This window comes from Thermobia domestica, chromosome 1 (genome assembly GCF_964235325.1).
Source record: "Thermobia domestica chromosome 1, izTheDome1.hap1.1, whole genome shotgun sequence".
Taxonomy (NCBI): domain Eukaryota; kingdom Metazoa; phylum Arthropoda; class Insecta; order Zygentoma; family Lepismatidae; genus Thermobia; species Thermobia domestica.
In genome coordinates this window covers 272,597,167-272,616,021 of record NC_137454.1, presented here as the reverse complement: position 1 = coordinate 272,616,021, position 18,855 = coordinate 272,597,167, and the positions used below count along the sequence as shown (strand labels likewise).

Genomic DNA, 18,855 nt, shown 5'->3' with positions numbered 1-18,855 from the left:
ATATATATATATATATATATATACGCTTTTGCATCCATTCTTTTTCAACACAAAGAGAAAAATAATACGTGACTTGCTTACATATATGTACAAGTTGAATTGCTTCTCACATGCGTAAGTGACATCAATAATACCTGTCTACCTGTCAACATATTTTCTTTCTTTTTTTTAGAAAACAACTCCGCCATTAACCTTGACAAGAATAAATCAGACTGAAAACAGATTAAAAAAGTGGCAGGGTGTTTGTATTTTGAAACGTCCGTTGAATCTTTTCTCACGATGATCGCTCATGTAAATTACTGGATGGTAAGTGCGGCTATGTAAATGAACTTTCCATACAAGTATAATCGAAGAACTCGTTTTACAAACTTCTACCAGATGGCAGCTACAGCCAATCAGTTATAGTGGAAAGGAAGATTTTACCGCTAGATTGTTCTGGTAGTAGGGAATGATGCTGTGTGTTGGAAATTCACACAATTATCGTCTTTTCCTGTTCCATTTGAAGAATAACAAAGTATATATATTTCCGAAGTAGTTTTAACGAGTGGATTTATCTTCAATGAGGGTAGGTTAATAAGTAAATTTTAATATAATGCTTATCATCTCGAAAACTATTAAGCACAAGTATATCAATGTATCTATTTTGAACAGAATTTAACAAGATGCATCTATATACGAGGGTAGCTTTACGATATAGCCATAAAAACTTATTTTCTAAATTCTATGTATGTATTATTTGTTTACATTATTACAAGTTCGGATACTGATATTGAAATCTTCTGCTTATCTTCGAAACAACGACTTCCTAAACCCAGTCCATTTGTCTAAATTTAAAGAAAGTATACAACCATACACCTCAAATACGTTTCCAGTATAGTCCTCAACGTTCTTGATGATTACATTAATAAGGATAAACTTTTCTGAGGTTCCATACTAGCAACTCACTCTCTCTAACAATTTTTTATGAACATTTTTGTTTCTAATAGTCTCGACTTACGTTGATTCTATTAACTATAGCTTTCATATTATCATTTGCAAATTCACCATTCATTAACTTAATTACATTAAGCTCATCTTTAAACAAAACAATTTGATTCACCATATTTTATAATACTCTTGCATTGTAGCTATATTTAATCGTGTTGACAATCCGGCGTTTACAGCTGAGGTAGAAGCAAAATCAGTTCTAACAATTGAATACAAAGTAACAGGAATGAATACATTAATAAATTCTCTAGAAGCTGATAAAATAGATAACGAAATAAGAATAATATAGACACATTTTATTCCCTTCGTTTTTTGTTAATAGTATCTCGAGAGTTGATATAGTATTATCTACGCAATAAGGTTCTCTAGTGGAATCTTATCTTGTATATTCATTTATTAAATGAATTTTAGTGATATTCTCATAGAAAACAATTACAAATTAAACGAATCTAAGGAACATATAAATCATTAGGATTTTCTTTTTCTCAATCTCAACATTTTCAGCAATCTCAATCTCTACAATTTTCTACATCTCAATTTTCTTTTACTTCTTACATTGTATTCAAAGTTCTTACTAATCATAAACACATAATAAATTTTTTTATCGGTAGCATCTCTTTCAAAATTAACAGTCAATTTCAAATTAGTTCTATCATGTTAGAGTGACTGATTTATGTTTGCTTGTATTAATTACAAACATTAGTCTATTTTCTAAAAACTCTTTTGGATAGCATTTAATAATAAATCTCAGTGTTTCCAATGTGTTCCTCTTCTATATGGTATACATGTCGTAAGCTTTAAGATATTTATTTTTTCGAAATCCAAGATCAAAGACTAAGGGAAAAGATTCATTACTAGAAATACGAAACTGGATATTCTGGACTTTACAATGATCAAAATAATTCGAATCTCTCTCTTCATTTTCATTTCTATCATTTTGAAAGAAGGCAATTATGAAATTAGGCATATCAAATTCAGTTGAGTTAAATACAATAACATATCAAACATTATGTATATAAGTTAAAATTAAAGCTAAGCTAGTACAATCAGTTGTCTCTTTCTTCTAGAGGTAGATGTATTAATCCTAACTTCTCAAATACTGATTCTTCAGTTGGTTTCGGAATTATGGAGCAGCCAGTTAGCTTATTCCTTCCCTGTTGGGCAATTCCAGCAATGAGTGTGTGTTCACTCAAACTCAATCTGTGTTTGGAAGCCAATAGTCTCATAGACCTATTGAACATACCAGATCTAGTGAAATGTTCTAGAGCAGGTGTATACTCAGAATATGGAGCGGTAATTATATCTATTCTTCAGTACTTTGTTCCCATAATGTTCGGCAGGTAATACTATTTCTTCTGCTTTCAAAGTATCCAATTTGTCATGTTATGCCACTATCTTGACGTACGGTACAAAATTCATGCCGTAATTTTTAATATAAAGTTAAGGGCTATGAGCTGTCTCTCCATACTCTTTGCTCGGTTGCTACATAAATTGGTGCACCAATGATGTCTGGTTTTACTCCTAACCTCCCTTCTACGCAATTACAGAAGAAAGATTTCTTCTAGCTCTTTAGTGGCGGGTAACGTTCCCATTATAGCCGACACGTTCCCACGTTGAATGGCTATGCCTATGCGTGGAATCAGGAAAGTTTTTGTTGGATTATCTCCTGATGGTAGCCGATTTCTTTAATTTGAGGCCTCCTTTTCAAATTAAAGAAACGCTAGACTCAATTGCTATTGCGACAAAGCAAAAGTTATCGAGTCCAGTTTGTACTAAGGCATATTGTAGGTTTTAGGGGGCATAAGTGTCTGAACATGTGAAGTCCCAAATCAATGCCTTTCCTTTCTTCCAAGGTACTAATGTGAAATCATCGGGTCTTTTCCGTCAGATCGGCCGCATCTAATTGGTTCCCTCACTGCTGGGAACCCTACTGATATTAATGCTCTCAATATATCATTTACAATTTTGATATATCATTTACATATCATTTACAATGACGTGAGTGTCTTTCTGCGCTGCTTTTGCACGACAAACCGTGTAATTCTTTTTATCTACAAAGGTGTTACCAATGGGGCAGTGGTGTGGTTCACATATATATCTGCTCCGAACCGTAGTGCAACTTGTACTCGGAAGTTCTCATTGGATAGATGTAGGCCCAGAGATGATGATAGTAGAGCTTGAAACTATGCTCCGTTATCTGGGGACATGACCGCTAAAAGTCTGGCCTTATCTTTAATGTTATTTGTAGTCCGCAATAAAGAAGCTGCAATTAACAATGGGCTCGTCCCAGGGAGACTGATTGTTACGATTTTCGAGAGCCGCAGGGTCTAACTGAAATAAATTTGTCCATTTAGCTATGCAGTCCATCACATATAGATTGGTGATTTCGTCGTTATCCCATTGAAGAAGAGAGCCAACTATTTGACTTGAACCGTAGAAAGACGCTAAAAAAGACGGAATAGCGATATCTGTGTTGCTACGTATTCCAAGACCTCTTTTGACTGGTAAAGAAGCTTGCATTCAAGAGTTGTTATTAAGAGAACGATTGAGGATGGATTCGAGACCAGTTTCAAGAGTATCGTCATACTTTTCCAATAGGCATCTTCCTTCCAATTTGGAGAGTATCGGAGGAAATAAAATAATCTCAGCATTCTAAATGAAGCCCTTTATAGATAAAAAGCAGAATGGGCTGAAAGATTGAAAAGTCGTGACAAGATAGATCTAGTCTGGAAGTTTTGTCTACTAATATTTTGCTACGTGCTTCTGTTGAGTTACCTGAACCTAAGCCCTCTGCATTAGTTGGAGTAAGGAGCTGAAACCAGGTGCTGATTTATTAAACATGTCATAGAAGATCTTAATTTTTTCTTTTGTAGCACCGAGGAATTTTACTTTGCATTACGAGCAATTTAGCGATAAGCCAGTTGATGATGCATGTGTACGAATGTTGTCTAATGTTTGTAGTATTACGTCAGTATTTCCACCTATTGTTCCATCATCCAAATACCAGACATTCAGATATGCGTTTATATTATTAACCATTGCTTGGAGTCATAGCAAACAGCACTGGAGCTGAAGCTCTCTCTAGAAGCTGATAAAATAGATAACGAAATAAGAATAATATAGACACATTTTATTCCCTTCGTTTTTTGTTAATAGTATCTCGAGAGTTGATATAGTATTATCTACGCAATAAGGTTCTCTAGTGGAATCTTATCTTGTATATTCATTTATTAAATGAATTTTAGTGATATTCTCATAGAAAACAATTACAAATTAAACGAATCTAAGGAACATATAAATCATTAGGATTTTCTTTTTCTCAATCTCAACATTTTCAGCAATCTCAATCTCTACAATTTTCTACATCTCAATTTTCTTTTACTTCTTACATTGTATTCAAAGTTCTTACTAATCATAAACACATAATAAATTTTTTTATCGGTAGCATCTCTTTCAAAATTAACAGTCAATTTCAAATTAGTTCTATCATGTTAGAGTGACTGATTTATGTTTGCTTGTATTAATTACAAACATTAGTCTATTTTCTAAAAACTCTTTTGGATAGCATTTAATAATAAATCTCAGTGTTTCCAATGTGTTCCTCTTCTATATGGTATACATGTCGTAAGCTTTAAGATATTTATTTTTTCGAAATCCAAGATCAAAGACTAAGGGAAAAGATTCATTACTAGAAATACGAAACTGGATATTCTGGACTTTACAATGATCAAAATAATTCGAATCTCTCTCTTCATTTTCATTTCTATCATTTTGAAAGAAGGCAATTATGAAATTAGGCATATCAAATTCAGTTGAGTTAAATACAATAACATATCAAACATTATGTATATAAGTTAAAATTAAAGCTAAGCTAGTACAATCAGTTGTCTCTTTCTTCTAGAGGTAGATGTATTAATCCTAACTTCTCAAATACTGATTCTTCAGTTGGTTTCGGAATTATGGAGCAGCCAGTTAGCTTATTCCTTCCCTGTTGGGCAATTCCAGCAATGAGTGTGTGTTCACTCAAACTCAATCTGTGTTTGGAAGCCAATAGTCTCATAGACCTATTGAACATACCAGATCTAGTGAAATGTTCTAGAGCAGGTGTATACTCAGAATATGGAGCGGTAATTATATCTATTCTTCAGTACTTTGTTCCCATAATGTTCGGCAGGTAATACTATTTCTTCTGCTTTCAAAGTATCCAATTTGTCATGTTATGCCACTATCTTGACGTACGGTACAAAATTCATGCCGTAATTTTTAATATAAAGTTAAGGGCTATGAGCTGTCTCTCCATACTCTTTGCTCGGTTGCTACATAAATTGGTGCACCAATGATGTCTGGTTTTACTCCTAACCTCCCTTCTACGCAATTACAGAAGAAAGATTTCTTCTAGCTCTTTAGTGGCGGGTAACGTTCCCATTATAGCCGACACGTTCCCACGTTGAATGGCTATGCCTATGCGTGGAATCAGGAAAGTTTTTGTTGGATTATCTCCTGATGGTAGCCGATTTCTTTAATTTGAGGCCTCCTTTTCAAATTAAAGAAACGCTAGACTCAATTGCTATTGCGACAAAGCAAAAGTTATCGAGTCCAGTTTGTACTAAGGCATATTGTAGGTTTTAGGGGGCATAAGTGTCTGAACATGTGAAGTCCCAAATCAATGCCTTTCCTTTCTTCCAAGGTACTAATGTGAAATCATCGGGTCTTTTCCGTCAGATCGGCCGCATCTAATTGGTTCCCTCACTGCTGGGAACCCTACTGATATTAATGCTCTCAATATATCATTTACAATTTTGATATATCATTTACATATCATTTACAATGACGTGAGTGTCTTTCTGCGCTGCTTTTGCACGACAAACCGTGTAATTCTTTTTATCTACAAAGGTGTTACCAATGGGGCAGTGGTGTGGTTCACATATATATCTGCTCCGAACCGTAGTGCAACTTGTACTCGGAAGTTCTCATTGGATAGATGTAGGCCCAGAGATGATGATAGTAGAGCTTGAAACTATGCTCCGTTATCTGGGGACATGACCGCTAAAAGTCTGGCCTTATCTTTAATGTTATTTGTAGTCCGCAATAAAGAAGCTGCAATTAACAATGGGCTCGTCCCAGGGAGACTGATTGTTACGATTTTCGAGAGCCGCAGGGTCTAACTGAAATAAATTTGTCCATTTAGCTATGCAGTCCATCACATATAGATTGGTGATTTCGTCGTTATCCCATTGAAGAAGAGAGCCAACTATTTGACTTGAACCGTAGAAAGACGCTAAAAAAGACGGAATAGCGATATCTGTGTTGCTACGTATTCCAAGACCTCTTTTGACTGGTAAAGAAGCTTGCATTCAAGAGTTGTTATTAAGAGAACGATTGAGGATGGATTCGAGACCAGTTTCAAGAGTATCGTCATACTTTTCCAATAGGCATCTTCCTTCCAATTTGGAGAGTATCGGAGGAAATAAAATAATCTCAGCATTCTAAATGAAGCCCTTTATAGATAAAAAGCAGAATGGGCTGAAAGATTGAAAAGTCGTGACAAGATAGATCTAGTCTGGAAGTTTTGTCTACTAATATTTTGCTACGTGCTTCTGTTGAGTTACCTGAACCTAAGCCCTCTGCATTAGTTGGAGTAAGGAGCTGAAACCAGGTGCTGATTTATTAAACATGTCATAGAAGATCTTAATTTTTTCTTTTGTAGCACCGAGGAATTTTACTTTGCATTACGAGCAATTTAGCGATAAGCCAGTTGATGATGCATGTGTACGAATGTTGTCTAATGTTTGTAGTATTACGTCAGTATTTCCACCTATTGTTCCATCATCCAAATACCAGACATTCAGATATGCGTTTATATTATTAACCATTGCTTGGAGTCATAGCAAACAGCACTGGAGCTAACGGATTACCTTGTTGAACACCTCGCTGCGATAGAATAGTGTTATCTCACTATGATTGCTTGGTTCAAAATACCATTGAGAGATGTACGAAAAATATGATGGAAAACTGTTAATAATTGTGTGGTTAGATCGAATTCTAAATATTTGTCTGTAACTGTCTTTTATAAACATTGATATTGTGTTGAAAGTCATAGGAATCTCACCCTCTTTTAACATGTTAGATCTTAGCAAGGTAGCATAGTTAAGTTCATAATTAACAACAGTCATTCTCAACTCAATATTTGTAATCTTAACTTTACCTGGATGTGGTTGATTATTATCGTATGCTCCATCCTCTTTCTGTGTTTTCCAAAAAGCAAATGCAAACCACTTTTCTTACATGTATATTATAATAGAAATTTCACATAATCTTTGTAATCAGAACAAAATCTGGTAAAAGTCTTAATAGAAATAACATTTCATCATCTCTTTTTTCCTAAGTAATTCCTCCCCATCCACATTCAGCATAATGATTTGCATCTGGTTTTGATATCGTACATGTATTTACAGGTTTCAAGTTAAACGAGGATAATCTATAATATCCAATATCTGTCCATGCTCACTAACTTGTATTTGAGAACACAAATGTCGTAAAAAATTATTAATAACTCTATTACTTGGCTTACCGCTGTACTCATAGTCAGCGTCACTGCCACGTATTTCAAAAGTTACATACATATCAGCATAATAGGGATGTATAAAACCATCTCCAACATCTATATCAAACTCAATAGATCTGTTTGGTCTATATAAATTGTCGATTGTTTTTTTGATTAGGATTAAAGGATTGTAATTTATATGACTATTTTAACCATATTTATTATAAAGAAAAATATTGTAAAGTACAACTTAAATATATTTTCTCAACTTATCTTTATTTCTATTTAGTTTGCTGATTATATCTGGAAAAGTATATCTGTGAACATTCTTAACTCTGTAAAACATAAATTTCCATAGGTTACCTCGTTAAAATGTATACGATTGCTACTGCACTCTATATTATTATGACAAAAATATTTTGTTTTTGGAGGATTACATTCTATTTCCTTTTTTCCATTAACAAATCCACTGTGTTCCTGTGTTTTTAAACGTATAAAGTTAACAACATAACACTCATTTTTCTGTGGGTTTTTAGGTAGTTCATCACTAAAATAAACCTCTAATTTTTTTCTTATCTTAAACTGTTTAACAAAATGAACCAGATCCAAATTACTTAATGGTTTAACTTTTCACTTTTTCGGGTTTTACGATTTTTGGAAGCTAAGCACCTTGTTTCTCTCTGATTGCTAAATTATTTCTCTTTTGTTCTTCCAATTCCCTTTTTTCTTTTCTACATCTTCTACCGTATCAGCTATAGCAGCAGAACTAATAGTACCTATCAAAATTAAAATGGTTGGAATAGTAAATATAAATCCATGGTAATGAACTTTATTGTTTGTCTTGATCTCTTTCTTTATTTTCTTGTTTTATAGAAAGAATTTAGAGACATACATTGTCCCTTACCTATTTACGTTTCTTTCTGTTTTGTTTGTTTCTTGGTTAAAATGTGATAAATATTTAATTCCTTAAGTTTCTCGTGAGGAATTGTAAATGTAAAACTACTCAACTTCATACTGATAATTATAAAAGTAAAAAATCAATAAAAATTAAATACAATACAAACTAAACCTACACAATAGAATACTTACAATCTAAACCTAAACACATAAACCAAAACTTATAAAACTGAACAAAGCCTTACTTTAGTATTCATCTCTAACCCAGTACCTAAAGCTGGTAAACGTACTGTTATCAAGTTTGCATCTTTAGCAAAAGGTCTTTTCCATGCTTCGTTATCTAATTCTTTGTCCGCAATATGTCTAGAAGCTGTATCTCTATTATCTCTGTAGCACATAGCTACAAACTTCATGTAATGAGTTAAAACCGTTATCTCCCTTTTCTTATCTTTCTTGTACCTTAGTACCTGGCAGTTAACCCCTCAAATTTCCCTGAAGGCTGAACTGTTTCTTAATGGATCATTGGAGTTGGACCCGCTCCTCACCACGACACCCGTTCAGTCTGTGAGGTGGCTCCATATTAGACTGACCATTATATTTCTCTGTAGCATAATTCTTTCCCTGCAGTTTTATACAGCTCCTCTTCTTCGTTCTCTCATTCTAAGTTTCTTTCTTTCTTTTTCTTTTTCTTGCCAAATTGGATCTTGTTTATGTCGATGATAATAAGCTCATCTTGATGATCTCCTTTTATCTAGGTCTCTTCTTTTCTGTCTGTTAAATGAATAAGAGCGAAGAACATTAAGTTCAATATCTTTATCAAATTTTCAAGTTCTTGTTGTTCTCTAATTCTTAAATCTTTTCTTGAAGAAACAGTTACTATCTTAATAAGTTCATTAGTGAATTTATCTATTCCAATAATTTTCATGTATTTGTTAACAATTTTAGGATTATTATTTCTAGCGTAATCTGTATGACCACATATTCATTGAGATAATCTTTAAGTTGTATTTCCAATCTAAATTTTCTTATTGACACTATTTACGAGTTTATAGATAACACCTATCATATTTATTTGTAATCGACTTTATATACTAGTTCGTTTTTATTTTCCTAGCTGTGGAGCTCGTTTGCGGATTGTCCACTTCTAACCATTTTCACCATTGTGTTCGGTCGTTACACGAGTTCCCCTAAATGTTTCGAAATAGAGGTGGTAGACTGGACTCTAAGAACATTCTCGCAACAAGGTGTGTATTGTCATGGTCTTTTAAAACTTCACAGCGGCCTACAGTAGACCGTAGTATCTATAGCCTGGAATATGTAACTCAAATGGATGTTATTTATCAAATCATTTAGTAGTCCTTTTGCGTAGTTGTCACTGTTTCAAAATTTTGATGGCAACGTATTCAAAATCGTTATCAAATAACCTATTTCCTTGGAATCATTAGAATTAAATTGGGAGAGTATAGATTAATCATATCCACTATACCTACTTTCTCATTATAAAAGTATTATTTGCAGCTCTCTCCTCTCCATCGATAACAATCAATCGATCAATTAGTTTTCTCACATCACCCATCCATATTCTTTGTAATTCTTTGGTATTCTTTTGGTAATTCTTTGTATATCTTGATTCTCACTTCTGTTTTCTTTTTTGTTGGTGTTGGAGCCAAAGTTGGTTTTATATATTTATCCGAGATCGGTTGCTGAACCGAATTTTAAAGATAGAATTAGTTATACAGAGAATCCATGTGCGATCATGGTGGATGAAACCAAACTGACTCAATGAACCAATATATGTTGGAATGAGTATCTTCAAAGTAATTAATGTACGGCTTCCATTATAATGTGATGAAGCTATAATACCAAGACAAAATAGAAATATGTTATATAGTTACCGATAGCTATGTGTATCACAAGAAGTGTACGAGGACATGTAAAATTATATAGATTATCTCGACACAAGCGATTACCCTTAAGATAACAGATACACGATACCACATATGAATATTGATAGTTCCCGGATTGCAAAACAATGCTATACTAACTGTGTAGACAATCAGAACGGTGTATTTCATTGTAATATTGAAATGAATGCGAAGTAGAACTTTTTGCTATGTTCCAAATACGCTAGGGAATACACATCCAAATTCAGTGTCATAAGGCTATCTAATATAAATCTCATACCTTTCTAATAGCTAAAGAAAGAATAAAAGCTTCAAAATGAAAACATTCTTTTACCTTTCTCTAGGCTTGTCTTTTTGTGTTTCAAAGTGCACAGTCCTGTTTTTGTATGACTTATAAATAGGAGAACTTGCTGGAAGATAGAGAGAACAAAAGAGGTCAAATACATTAAAATCTTAAAAGAGGTCAAATACATTAAAATCTTAAAATATAATTAGATACTAACAAAGAATAAGCAGGTATCAGTACAGAAGTGATTTAACAACACTACTTTGAAATGAAATATCAACATAATATATATTTACAGCTCTTGAGTGAAAAGTGTCATAAAGATTAAAATGATGTAAAAATGTGCTCCAATACAATCTAACACAATAGTTATGAAATATATATTCAATATTTTGAATATTTGAGTTTCGCTGAAAGATCGATAATAAATTCTTTTAAGTGTAATTTCTTCATTAGTCTTTTACATTCCATTTCCGGACTATATACGCTAGTGTTCTCACTTCCTTCACAATATAAAGTATCTACAATGAAAAAACTTGTTTGTATTAAAAACTACAATATTTGGAGACACACCCAGTCATCAATTGAAACTGACTCCACTTTATTCAAACTACAGTCTCAATACACTGTGATGTAGAAAAGGCATATTATTTTAATTCTGAACAATAAATTATGTAGATTCTGAAATGGGACTATAATTGGATTGTATTGTGATCACCGGATCATTAACGCTTTTGTAAATTTTACGTTTAGTACATTTTACGATTGAAACACTTATATTTACCTGGAAATCGTACTTTCTGTAGATATACTATATGCGTCATTCTGTTATCGTTAAAAAAATTATACGAAGAGGTGCATTAGTTAATAAGGCATAAAAAGTAGCAATTTTGACATTCTGAATTTATAGCTTATTTACATGCGCTTGTTGCATATATTCTTTTAGTATATCTGAATAATGTGTAATATTGTGTAAGATGCCGCTGAAAACTAAGCGACGGGAAAGTTTCTTTGACTTACCTTACAAAAAAATGAATTAATTTATATTGATAGGGAAATTGAACCTATAATAATACCTACCCTGTGTTGATGGTACTCATGTTCCATAATTCTAGAAGTGATCACATAGTCAAGAGGAATTCTTTCCACAAACAGAAGTAAATTGGTAAGTGAATTCTCAAAAAAAAATATATCTATTTAAGGGAACGAGAAGTTCTGTCGAATCTTCAAAATGTGGATCAGATGTAAAAAAAGACAAATGGCCCAGTGGCTACAATTCAATAAACAGAATCTAAATAAATTTTTACAATGTCTTGGATTTCCATAGAAATGGTAAAATGTAGAACTAGATACAGAAATGTTAAACTGCCATTTCGTCCCGTAAACTGGCATAAAAATCATATGGACTTCAACCATTTTAGAGATTCTGTGCGGTAGTGATTAAGAAAAAAATATTTTTTTTCAATTGTTTTGTTATAGCCCAATTGCGCATTGCCACTGAGCAATTTCATGTGGCTTTTTCGTTTGGGTGATCGGAAGTTTTCTATAAAGCTTACATCAGAAAATTGTAGTTTCTTTGTACAGCGGAATTGTAGCTGTAAGTTCTGCTTCTTGCCCGAACAAGACATCAATATCAGACCTGTTTATCTTTTAATGCTTATTTTAGTGATGAAAACTGTTTAAACTCGATTTTTGTATTACGTATTATATTGATTTTTGATTTTACAGCTGTCCATAAATCTACTAAAATTAAGAACAGAAAAAGTTAATGGAATGTTTCAACATGATAAAGGTATGGAGAAGAGACTGTGGAAAATTAATTGTGATTTTCAGTTTTGATCTTTCAATAGTGATGTGTATTAATACACGTGTAAGAATTGACAGAAGTGCAAGTATTTTAAAGTATAAGTATTTAAATATTTGTATAATAAAGAGACCTACTAGCAGTAACACATGAAAATGACAGTGATTTATTTGTACTTCAAGAACAAAAGAGACGTATTATTTAGATCCAAGGTATCATCAGGTTAATTCCGCAGCATTGTGTTACGAACGAAATGGCAGGTCGATAAAGTGAAACATGTGGTGTTGCGTGCTAATGCGGTGAAATCAGAATCTTGAAAATCAACGGCGACAGGTTCAGTTCAAAGTAGTCCTTGAGGCAGTAAATCAAAGCAGATGTCTAGAACTTTCGTATGTACTAGGTAACTTCAGAATTTGAAAGCGGTGTAAGTAACGGTGTTCCAGATCATTCACAAAACACGGGTTATGATGTAATTACCAGCAAAGTATTTCCCACCTTAAGAGATCTAAATCGATTCCTTAGTATGCAGATCATGTTAGGTTGTGAAAATACTTGGACAGATGCACCACAACTTACTCAAACTTTTCCCGGTACTGACAGCAGCTTCTGGCACTGAGCCAGGGAATTTGCAAGTAACATTTTTAGAGTGGGTGAAATAAACAGATCTCAATTCCCAGATAAATATGATTCGGAGCGTGTTGCCCAATGAACACCATATATTAATAGCAATATTATGTTTTTGATCTGCTTCCCTGTTTATCTTATTTAATGAATTATTTCATTATATGTTCTATGTCCAAAGAAAGAACATTGACCAAACATGAATCAGAAAATGCTTGAAAGTAGATGCAACATATAATCAAAAACAACTGCACGAAATACATTTGAAAATCATATCCTCCATTGACAGAGCAACAATTCTTCTCACTCAAATATCTTTTTTTCTTGAGAGAAGATTTAGTTTACCACACTTAATATGCATTGAATAAGATGTTGTACCACTTTCACAAAATAGAAGGTCGCTGGAATCGAACCCGGGTTTCCCAAATGACAGTTATCTACCCTACAAAGTCACCTTTACCCTCTGTAATCTTTTAAACGATGGTCCCGATTTACATTACAATCGTTTCCCATCTTAACTTCAAATTTCCAAAGATGTCAGATATTTATTTCGAACTTTTTTAACTGTATAAAATCTGTAGAAATAGAAACCTCTTTTTTTCTTTAGTACCAACAAGTTTACTTTCTTAGGTATATGTGAGTAATTTGTGATGTTGTGGTAAAGTATGTTTTTTCTGTAGCAGGTTTTTTCTTTGTGGAATGTACTGATCCGTATTTGGTATTGTAATTTTTATATCTTTACTATTATTAATAATTAAATATTGTATATCCCGTTTTATAAAGGTACTGCATCGTATCGAAAATATGCAACTCTCTTAAGTTATCCGCTGCTGAACCTATAGCCCTAGATAACCCTACCCTAAACGCTTTGATGATGATAAAGAAATTAATGAAAGCAATACGTTTTGAGTTGGGTTGATTTCAAATTTAACGTTTCGTTTAACAGCGAGGTTATATGAGACGTGGTCCTAAGTAGAATGAGATTGTCTTCAACAATAGCCCAGCATGTGGTCTAATTCAACTGGTACTTGATGAATTTCTTGTCTGTGGGGCAGTACAAGCCCTGTGTATGTCCCACACAGGGACATAATATAGGGAGGAATATTTATTACCTGGGCAATAGAGGGGGTTGAGGTGGTCCTGGAAATTTGAATGACCTCTTTTGCTTGCTGAAATACGATCCTACAAGATTCTTTAATCGAAATTTTAAAGATTATAATCAAATTAAATTTAAAATCTGTTTCAGATTATTAGAACTCAACTATAAGGCTTGAAACGAGATCACTAGCTCTCACAAGCTTTTCTCCTCTTAATATGGTTAAGATCCTACTAAAATAGCTAATAAATAATCATACACTCTTATTTGACTTGTAATTTTAAAAATTAATCGATGCTAAAATTCCATAGGAAACTCAGGTTATGTAATAGTTTGTATGCCAGAGCATACTACTTGTAAAAATGATTCGAAAATATTTAAAGGTATTATTTTTAATGGATTTTTTCTGATTCATTTTAGTGTATAAAGTCCTAAGATGAACTATCCTAGCTTAGAAAAAGTCCAATGAAACTTCTAAGAAGAACTTGTGATGATTCCACAAATAGTTTGAGTGTTAAACTTGGCAGAAAAATTCTGAAAATATTAACAGAACAGGACAGAACAAAATGGAAATAAGATGTACAACAAAGAGAAGGAACGGGGAAGAAGGAATGAATATTTATTTACTTGTTTTACATTTCTTCGAACTAAACGAATTTGGTTTTGGTGCGCCTTTCTTCCAACTTTGCTCTCTCCCAACTGAAATTGTCTCTCTTTCAAAGTTTCCGGTGCCACAGTGCAGAAAGCACCCTTGCTATTTGGTTGGTAAGACAAGTCCCATTTAGCCACACCTCCCACCATTATCTGATGCTAAGATATACACTTATCAATCACTTCCCCTTCAATGCTCATAGTTTTCTTGTTCTGGATCTCCTCCTTCCCCGCGATGATTGACCAGCTATATCGCTCTCCCTCTCTCTCCTCTTCTCCGCTGGGTGAGCATACATTTCTTGTTGCGACTGGATGAATGTATTCTTCCCCATTCTTTGGAACTTCTCTCTCTACCTACAAACCATTCTGCAACTTGAAGTGCTTCCCCTACCTGCTCTATTCTGTTAACTGACGAAGTACGTTTGTAGGTTTCTAACCTCACCTTACAAGAGTGAATAGCTCTGTCTCTGCAGACAACTGAAAGCCTGACGGAAGGTTGAATTTATTTCACCTTTTTGTCTCTCTCATGTCAATAAGCTGACGTATATTTGTCCACTAACCAGCTGCCTTCCAGGGCGACCAATTGGCGGACATTGAACTCTATGTTGGGCAGCATTACCATTTGATCAATGGCTTTATTGGGAATAGGTTATTGGTCTTTGTGCATTCACAGACAAAAATGAATGATCCTCTCTTTTGGGCAAATATACAAGATGCGTTGGTCCTATCAATAAAACTGACAACGGTTTTCATTTTTCATTAAAATGTGTGGGTTATTAAATTTAAATTAGTACTGTATACTGAAAGAAAATTGGGACTAACAACACGCCTTAACGTTGTTCGCTACGTTTGTAGTTATCAGCTTGAATTTCTGGTGACGTGCCATGTGTTATTAAACTCCGTCAAACTGTCTTCTGTTGGTAGGTATGCGTGCCACGGATTTATACATACTGGGGAAGTACGAAATAAAAACTGGCGACTACAAAGTTTAGGAACAGTATGGAAGTGTCTGATAACCGTTACTACTTTGAAGAAATTGATATTTAATGAGCATCTCCCACCATAAGTAATTTGGCGAACTTTCTGTAGAATAATAGGAAAGAAAGAAAATGGTTTATTTCTGACTGAGTTGTCATATTATTGAAAGAAAAAAATAAACTGATCAATGTAGATCCTACAAGATGTCTGCAAACGAAATATCCCTTAGTTTTGCTCTTTTTACAATGATATTTATTAGTACCCAAAGCGGAATTTACACAAGGACATACGAAAATCCATTTACCTTATTTGTCTTTTGTCCCAACTATAACCTTAGTAAATATGCTATATATAAATCCAATGAGCCAATTTTTAAACTATTTGCACTTTTGCGACGTGGTTAACTAGTGGTTATCGCGAAATCTAAAAAAAAACTTGTGTTTCTCGCGTGTTTTTGTGTGTTCAACAAAAGAAGATATCAAATTCAAGTTTTATATTATTATTATTATTGCTTTGATATGTTTGTATTGAGAGTGGAGGGAAACCTAGGATATTTACACATATTGGTTTTGTTCACCACAAACTTATTTGCACAAGGATCGAAGCGGGAACCCTCTGAAAATTTACATACATTGTGTTTGTCCACCATAAACTTATTTGCACAAGGATCAACCCAAGGACTCGAGGTGAACACTCAGCCCCCTTGTTTCCCAAATCGAAGAAAAGTGCCACTGAGCCATTATGTTCTTAAACTGGGGAAACTGCCCCTGAACCTGCGTGTGCCCCACAGCAACCTTGAACGTGAATATTTATATGTTCATGAATTTTTTCTATCCCTAACCAGATCAATGTTTGAACACTACATGCTTGCTTTGTCTTGTTTCATGTTACATAGGCAATCCAAATTTTACATTGTTTGAACAGGATTTGCTGCTTTGGGATCGTGGGCAACTTAAGCTAAATCTACTGTTTCAAGTGTGTTTTGTATGCTTTCGTAGGTAACTTAACGAAGAAAGATTAAAGGATGAAACTATTATTATTATTTATTATTATTATTATTATTATTATTATTATTATTATTATTATTATTATTATTATTATTATTATTATAACTAGGAATATGTGAGGATCTAAACTTCATTTGACACTTTTTCTACAAGATAGTGTCTTAGTTACGGGAAATATCTGACTAATTACAAAAATGACTAGGTGAGTCTTTTCAGGAAATCCATGCTGTTGTTCCTTAAGGGCCTCCCCTAAAGGATGAAAAAGATTTAGTACTGTTCATAGTATATAATTTACTGCAGAAGCAAGTATAGATTAGTCTAGTTATCGAAATATCCATCTACTTGCGAAAAGTAGTTAGTCTTTATAGAAAATGCTTGGTGACGTCTCTTAAGAGCCGTCGCAGATGAAAGAATCATTTAGTAGCGTTCATAATTTACTGCTGAAGCAAGTGTGGAATTTGTTGTGATTTTTTATAACTGAAATCGAGATTAAACAGAATTGCGTACTCACCAATATTTTTGCATTTTGTTGAGAAAAATAGGTGATAGATATTGTTTTATAGTAGTTCTGTCTTTGGACAAGCACCGGCAAGAAACCCTCTGTTAATATAAGAAATATGCACTTGCGTATTTGAAACATATGGTGCTATATTCACAAGCAATTCGTTAATCGACGGTTAGTCACAGACTTGTTAGTGGGGTACTAGCTCTTAACTAAGGAAGGTGCACGGTTTGGTATTCAGAGTCTACTTTGAGTATAACTAAAAGCTGATTTGGGTATGATTAACTTATATAACCCCAATGGATCGGGTGAAAAAATAAATGTCGCTACTATGGAAAAGTAGATGAGCGTATGCGTAGTTTCTAAAACGAAAATACATGATATACGAAAGGTTGGGTCGCACGGTTAACCGTGGGTAAAAAAACATTAGCCGCTGCTCTAGATTAATTAGTCACATGTGATTAACTTTGTGAAATACTAGGTCCTGATCAAAGACTGATTAAAATTTTGATAACGAGCCTTTAGCCAAGCCGTAGTATGGTTTTAAGACTTCAAAACACTATTCGAAAGGTCAATGAAATATTAAGATCGGTTTTAGGATATGAAAAAACTCAAGATGAGCATCCATGCATCGTTGAGACAGATGACTTTACCCGTGTTTAAGAGTGAATTTGCCCTTAGACTTTTCCATCACTGAGCGCTATTGGTTTTGTAACTGATTTCACCAAAGCCAACGCTCCGTTTCGCACTGAGAGGGAGGAGGCTTTACCCGTATTTGTTGTTAATTAGTCTTCCCTAGACTTTTGCTTCACCGAAGACTGTTTACTCGATCTTTTCGTAATAATATTGCCAGCGAAACGTTTACAGCATCACTGGTAGAGGGAGAGATGCCCCGCAAATGATGCGGGTAGGGTGCCTCAACTAAATACTCATTGCGTTACCGAAACACTGTGGTTTATGCCCCCTATTCAACTCAATAGTTTAACTTAATTTAAGATCAGTCATACTGGTACGCCCTAATACCTTAACTGAGTAATAGTACCACCAGAGTATACATGGATTTGTATTGGTAGTATTGAAAATGTCTGAATCTTATTGGTAAGAGAAAACTTAGAGCCTGCAAGACATGTTTTGCTTCTGGTAATATTAACTAGTGCCTCACATTAAGTTTGAAATAGCGAATATGTGCTAGGGTTTTATCACGCACTAAGAACATATGTAATACAAATATACTATACTCAATTTAAAATATATAGAAATATAGGGGACATGCGCGCATATACGTGTCCACTGGAGATCACTCATAGTTAAGCTAATCTGTAATTTAGAATTCTGCCGCTGGGTGTCACCTGTAGTAGTGATGGCGCAATACAAGATAGGACTCGATATAACGTGCATTCGGCGTTTGCGAGTATCATTTCCTTTCACGCCAGTGTAGGTACAATATCGTAGAAAACCTCGCCTTGCCTGCTAAGCGTATTTTAATTGAAGTATACAGACATAAAAATTAAAAAGAAATAGAGCTAACATATTCATTGAAGCCTATTGTATTACAGACAACGAAGCATTCCTCAACCT

At 33.9% G+C, this 18,855-nt stretch overlaps 1 protein-coding gene across 1 annotated transcript in view; it reads right to left on the bottom strand.

Annotated features, from left to right (window-relative positions):
- Positions 1-10,742, bottom strand: part of LOC145667609 (uncharacterized) — a 40,618-nt gene extending 29,876 nt beyond the window's left edge. The window contains exon 1 of the mRNA XM_081735075.1: positions 10,667-10,742. The gene's annotated coding sequence lies outside the window, so the exon portion shown is untranslated. The remainder of the gene's footprint in view (positions 1-10,666) is intronic.
- Between the last annotated feature and the right edge of the window lie 8,113 nt (positions 10,743-18,855).